The 6,000-nt window shown below is 44.3% G+C and overlaps 1 protein-coding gene across 1 annotated transcript in view; it reads left to right on the top strand.

Annotated features, from left to right (window-relative positions):
- The window catches only part of LOC119396251 (rho GTPase-activating protein 20), a 666,225-nt gene that overhangs the window by 8,820 nt on the left and 651,405 nt on the right, over positions 1-6,000 (top strand). The window lies entirely within an intron of this gene.

The following is a 6,000-nucleotide window of genomic DNA, read 5'->3' as shown; positions in this document are numbered from 1 at the left end:
CGGGGAAGCAGCAAGAAAAGGGCATCGTTGTCATCACAGTTCTATTTATCTCTACTGATATACAAAGGCCTTACTCACTCGCTATTCCTTTATTGCGCCCGTAAACCATACATATACTGTGACTGAGTATTTCTTAATTTAATCTTATTATTCATATTCAATCATACGCCGCCGTTGATCGCATGTCTTTTTCACGAGAAACCATGCTCCTCGTATACAATGAACCACCGGTTATCTATTTGATCTACGCATTATATAACCAGCCTCTCCTAGTCTATTTAGTCGTCCGTGGCTGTGCCTTTAGTCCTTACAGTATTAGGACTCTAGTGGTCTCTCTCTCTCTCTCTCTCTCGCCATCTCTCTATCTCTCTCTCTCCAGCCTTTTTACGTTAAGCCTATCAGTCCCCGTTACATCACCGGTTGCATACTTTTCAGTTTCTTATAGCGTTCCGTTCTCTTTATCCTCTTTGTTTCGGTCCCGTAAAAGTTTAGTAAAACGCATGGATTGTACAGTCGCGCTCAATATGACTTGCAACACGGGAGCGCGTGGCCTCGCGAGTTCAAAGCCTGCGCATGGCTTTAACTTGCCTTCATTTCTATAACTAAACGATATTTTCTTATTGGGGATGATGCCCATGTGACAGAACATCGTTTAGTTGAGGAAATAAAGGCCAGTGGAAGTCATGCACAATATTTGAGCTCGTGAGGCCACGCGCTCCCGTGTTGCAAGTCATATTGAGCGCGACTCTGCACTTTCCTTTCCGAAGAAATATTTGTGGCACGCGTAGACATATCCTACGGGATTATCGAGAATCTTCGTGCTCAATACTGCGAATATCGTAAATTACTCATATAACGCGACTTACCACCACGTAGATCACTGCTTATGACATTTTTGCAGCTGATTACAATATCGTGTGTTCGATTCCCGGCTGAGTAGTGTACATACTTATATTTAACTGACGCACAAGAGATCCAGGTAATCAAGATTAATTAGAAACCCCCCACTATAAGGTGTCCCTCATAACCCACCACACAGATTCGGTACGTTGAAACTCACAATTTAATATTTACTACTTGTAAGGCTCACAGAACACCTTTTATTTTTCAAAGGTTGTTCATCACCAGTTTAACACCCCTGTGGGTGTTATTCTTTTGTTTGGTTGTGGTGCCTTTGTCAACGCCCAAACTGTTTGGTGTTATGAGCTTAATGCGTCATAAAAGGGTGTCGTAGGCGGTGCAAAAACAAACACGCCCTTTCAACACCTTTACGGGTGTAACAAGTTTAGAGTGCTATCTCGGCCAAATGGAAACCTAAAAACTGTGCCTGCCGAGACAGTTACTTCAAAATACAGTTACCCCATTTGTAAAGCTCTTGTTCGTCTTTGTCCCCTCTGCACGTGCCTGATTTATTCGAGCAATTAATATCAGAATATTGCCTCCAGTCTGAAGTACGCAATCGCTGCCTTTGATATACTGATCAAGACAAACGTAGTAATTTGTTAATGTAGGGTCGTCATGAGTGAACAGCATAAAAGCTTGAATGGGTAGTAAGGCTCATTACACTCACATGCAAGAAACCAGAGTGTCGAAACGGAACGAAAACCGAAAACGAAAAACGAAAAAAACGATATTTCTGACCGGAACGAAAACGTAACCGAAACTTTATTTATTATTTCGTTCCGGAGTGAAACCGAAATTTTTTCAATCGTTTTTCGGTTCACGAGAAAATTTCGCAATCCGGAACAACTGAGATCATGCAATGTGAACATATTTCAGGGCACAGTATTAGCGCGTACCTCAGGCAGGAATTCCAAAGCAAATGATATGTTAAAATTGTGCGAAAAACGAAAACAGTGGCAACAAGAGATGTTTATATTAACGCAAGTGGACTTTGGCGCGCCTGTCAAGCAGGCCAAAGTGGAGAGAGCATTATCGACGCTGAAGTTTGTTACAGTGAAAGCTGTTATGAGATCACAACAGCCGATTTTGGCGCCATAGTTGTCAGCCGCCGCCGGTGTACGTGACCGCTATCGCGCGATATAAGACAAAATTAAATGAGAACCACATTTCTAGGATCGGATGGGATTTTAATCTGCGCCCTCTGCGTGGCAGTCGGGTCTTCCACCACCACAGTGCCACGCTGGTGCTTGTAACTTCATCGCAAAAATACTCTATACAGGCGTCATGTCGGGCAAGGAATCGCGTTAAAATATGTAATATAGCGTGGCAGAAGAGTAAAATACCAACCAGTCATCACACAATGCTAATAGCACAAAGAGTGTGTGGTTTAATGCTTCTCACCAGTGTTGCGGAGTTGCCACTCCTGAATAGGAAAGGCTCCGAAATCATTCCACATTTTCGCGACCCTGGAATGGAATGGGGACAACGCTCGGAGGAACGGAATGGGAATGGAATTAAGCGCATTTTGCACTGAATGGAATGGAAATGGAATTGTCTTTTTCCGAAAATAGAGCACGTTTTCGTCTACGTGCTGTTTTTCAAACTTCGAATGTTAGTAAGTCAGAGCCTCGCAAATTAACAATACAGCAGTATTTTTAAAATGGCTTGGTTGATTACAAGCCCCTGCGATTACAATGATTACAAATGACCCCTGCGCGTTAGTTTCCATTGATACGCCCACATGAAAATGCCGAATACTCTATGCACAGCCTGATCTTTATCTCCCGAGCACTTCAGTACCTGACCCACGTAAATAACCTTTGCGACAAGGAAGACATTGCATACATGCGTGCGGGCGAACACAGAAAGTTCTCCACACCCCATCGATGCTTGCGAGGCGCGCTTGACAAGCCTGAGTACTGACGAGCAGTGCGGCCCAGTGTTCCGTATTCGATGCAAAGGCACTTTTGTCAGCATAAAAATATGCTATCTCGTCATTTTAGCGTTAACAGATTTAAGCTTAAACAATGTTGAAACACCACCATTCTTTCATACATGTTGACCATGCAAATACTATAGGTAGCGGGAGAACTGCCCCTGGGAATTCGTAGGGTGGTTTTACTGCACGGGATATGTCACCAAGCTACCATCCCTCTACCTTGGTAACGTGTTTTGTGTACTTTCGTTGTTCTTAATGCATCCGATGACATCAGCTTTATGGGGCGTTTATTCTTATCTCGATAAAACTATCAAGGTGCCTTTCCTACGCTGAGGAATTACAGGAATGGAATCGAACTGCCACGCCATTCCCAGAGTGCGAATGGGCTAAGTTTTTTTCATTCCGAAGAATGAAATGAAATGGAACTGCGGCAAGTTCTAATTCCCCGGAATGGAATTGGAATGGAATAGAGGCGCCCATTCCGCAACACTCCTTCCCACTTACTGCAAAGTGCTAAGCCATAATTCTCCATCATCATCAGCCACAGCACAAAGTGCAGATAATGGCTTACAGATGTGTAGCGGGTACCGCGATTCTCCGAAGAATGACGCAAAATGGCATAGTGGGAACTTCGCTACTTCAGAAAAATTGCGATGATTTATGATGTAGGGTACCTTGCATGTGTACATGTTTTAGTTGCCCCAACAGACAAAACGGGCTCTACAAAATCCGCTCTTCCAGCTTTTGCTGTGACTGTGCTGCGTGTTCTACGTAGGCCTGGCGATCTTTTTATCAGAACAGCGGTCTCCCACATCAGAGAGTACACTCAATGACGCGCTGCTTCTGAGATCGTTCTCACTCCCTTGACGCAAAGGACTGAGTCCACTAAGAAAATTCGTATTTGTCTTGTGAGAAAATAAACACTATGACTTTGAAATGAATACTTGTTTGTGCTAGTTGGTAGGAATACGTGGTACAGTTACTTCTGCTCCTCTGAAGAACGTGTTTTACAAGCAACTACATCACAAATCCAATGTTTTTTTTTTAATGATTGCCTCACCTTTTTCATGCTTTCTTTTTTTATACAAAGGAAAAAAAACCGTCACGAACCGTTACGGAACGTTTTTTTTTTCTTTTTTTTCGTTCCGGAACAGAAACGAAACGGAACTTTTTGCGGTGAAACGAAACTAAAACCGAAACGAAAAACATTTCGTTCCGACACCCTGCAAGAAACCGTTTATATAGGGTAGACTCAATGACAAGATAGGGCGAGCAACAAAAGGGGGTTGCTTTGCATAATGTCATAATCAAAGTGGAACCAATTTTGCGCTGTAATTTAGAGCACCAGCACTTTTGCATTCCGCGCTCTCTCTCTAAGGAACGCGATGCGACTATTAGTTGTGTAACTAAGCGAGAATTGGATCGTAGTATTTACGTTTCTTTCTTTACTTTTACTCGTGGGAGAGATATCATTCATTACCATTGCATTGCTGCATAATGCGCCGTCTATCTTTCTCGTTTGTTTTTGTTTTCCTCTCGCGGCAAACAATGCGAAGCTCGCAGTGTAATTTGTCGTCGTTGCGGAGTCGCTATTTCACTTGCAAAATTAATGCAGCATCCAGTTATTCTCTTGGGTCCTGATTGGTCGTTTAAGAGAGAGGCGATTACTGTCTCATGCAAATCAACGCGTTGCCTCGTAACGAGACTTTGGCCTGAAACTCCCTGAGATCAAACGCATACCCGGAGTGCACCAATGTACACGAGTGGCCCGCTTCCATTACAAATGTGCGGTGATTGCCACGTCGTTTTACACTGCTATACGCGGGAACTGTGTTATACTTCATACTTATGCGAAAGAAATAGTCTTATGCCTTAGGCATGCACGAGACCATTTCTACTTCGTACTTACGCGACAGGGATACTTTTAAGCCTTGGGCGCGCGCAAGACAATTAGTAGTGCGTATACGTTGCGCACGTAACTGCGTTGCACGCTTTGCTTGCGTACGTAAAGACTTTGCGTACGAACTGGGTGTCGGACATTTCGAATAGTACGCATGAGCAGAAGTACTGCGCGCGCGCTCTGGGGGAGACGTGGCGTTCTTACGTGCGTAACGCTGTTACGTACAAAAAGTACTCAGTACTAAAACTCCCTATCGAATCAGTTTAAATTGGGCGCCCTCAACAGTTCTGCGAATGCGAGCTGCCATTAGAAATAAATGGCTGGCAACCTGCGTCCGTAAGGCTGCTGCGTACACCCAACTAAATATGTATATTATCGCGGAGTAATACAATTTCCCGTCCCTAACTTCGCGTTTATGTAGAAGTTCACCAATCTCTGTTCGCTTTATCAGTGTCTATCTTTTCAGAAATTACGGGTTGTTTCCCGTGTTTCTTCCTGTTTTTATTAATTTGCTGACTCATTCATTGCCCTGGAAAGAATTAGCTTTCCATAGAAGTTCTCTCAGTACCGTGTAAGTCATTATCGATTGCTTATTTAACTAATTCAGTAATTTGTCTGAAGACTTTGCGTTCAGTAGTTACAAGGAGTCTGCGGTTATAGAAGATGCTGACAGCGGATATATCTTCGCCATCTGGAGCTCTTCAATATGCCTAAATCTAACTGCTGGAGTACTGTTGTCACATTTCAGCCAGGTTTCCATTGGAATGCTACGTTTCTGTCCGGGGACCAAACCCACGACCTCGTTCTCAGCAAAAGGAAAGCGACAAATGCGGCGTCTCCGCTACCGTGGGTAACCCCTTCAATCAATCGGCATCGATAGAACGTCTGCAGGAAAGAAAAAAAAAAGGACCACGTCAATCGTTGCGACGTTTCTTCGTCGTTCCGTCTAGCGAGCAATCGTACGCCTCGCGAACAAAAAGACGTCTCCAGCATCGAAAGCGCGAAGTCGGCAACATTTGTAACAACATGGCTTTTGACACTTCCGTTCGACGTTTAGAGCCTGCGAAGGAGTCGCGAATGAGGCGACAGCCGTTGCATGTTTTGGCCGCACCAATAGCAGCAGCCGTCTACTGGCTGCATTGCAAATGACGTTGACATATGCTCGCGCTCCTTCGAAACGCGCAACACTGCTGCATGCGGCGAGCCGCATAGCTTACAGCCCACTGTGGGAAGGCACGAATGATACGGCACGACGCGT

The sequence above is a fragment of the Rhipicephalus sanguineus genome, chromosome 6 (genome assembly GCF_013339695.2).
Source record: "Rhipicephalus sanguineus isolate Rsan-2018 chromosome 6, BIME_Rsan_1.4, whole genome shotgun sequence".
In the NCBI taxonomy this organism is placed as follows: Eukaryota; Metazoa; Arthropoda; class Arachnida; order Ixodida; family Ixodidae; genus Rhipicephalus; species Rhipicephalus sanguineus.
The sequence above is the reverse complement of the archived record's forward strand: the minus strand, read 5'-3'. Positions and strand labels throughout refer to the sequence as shown.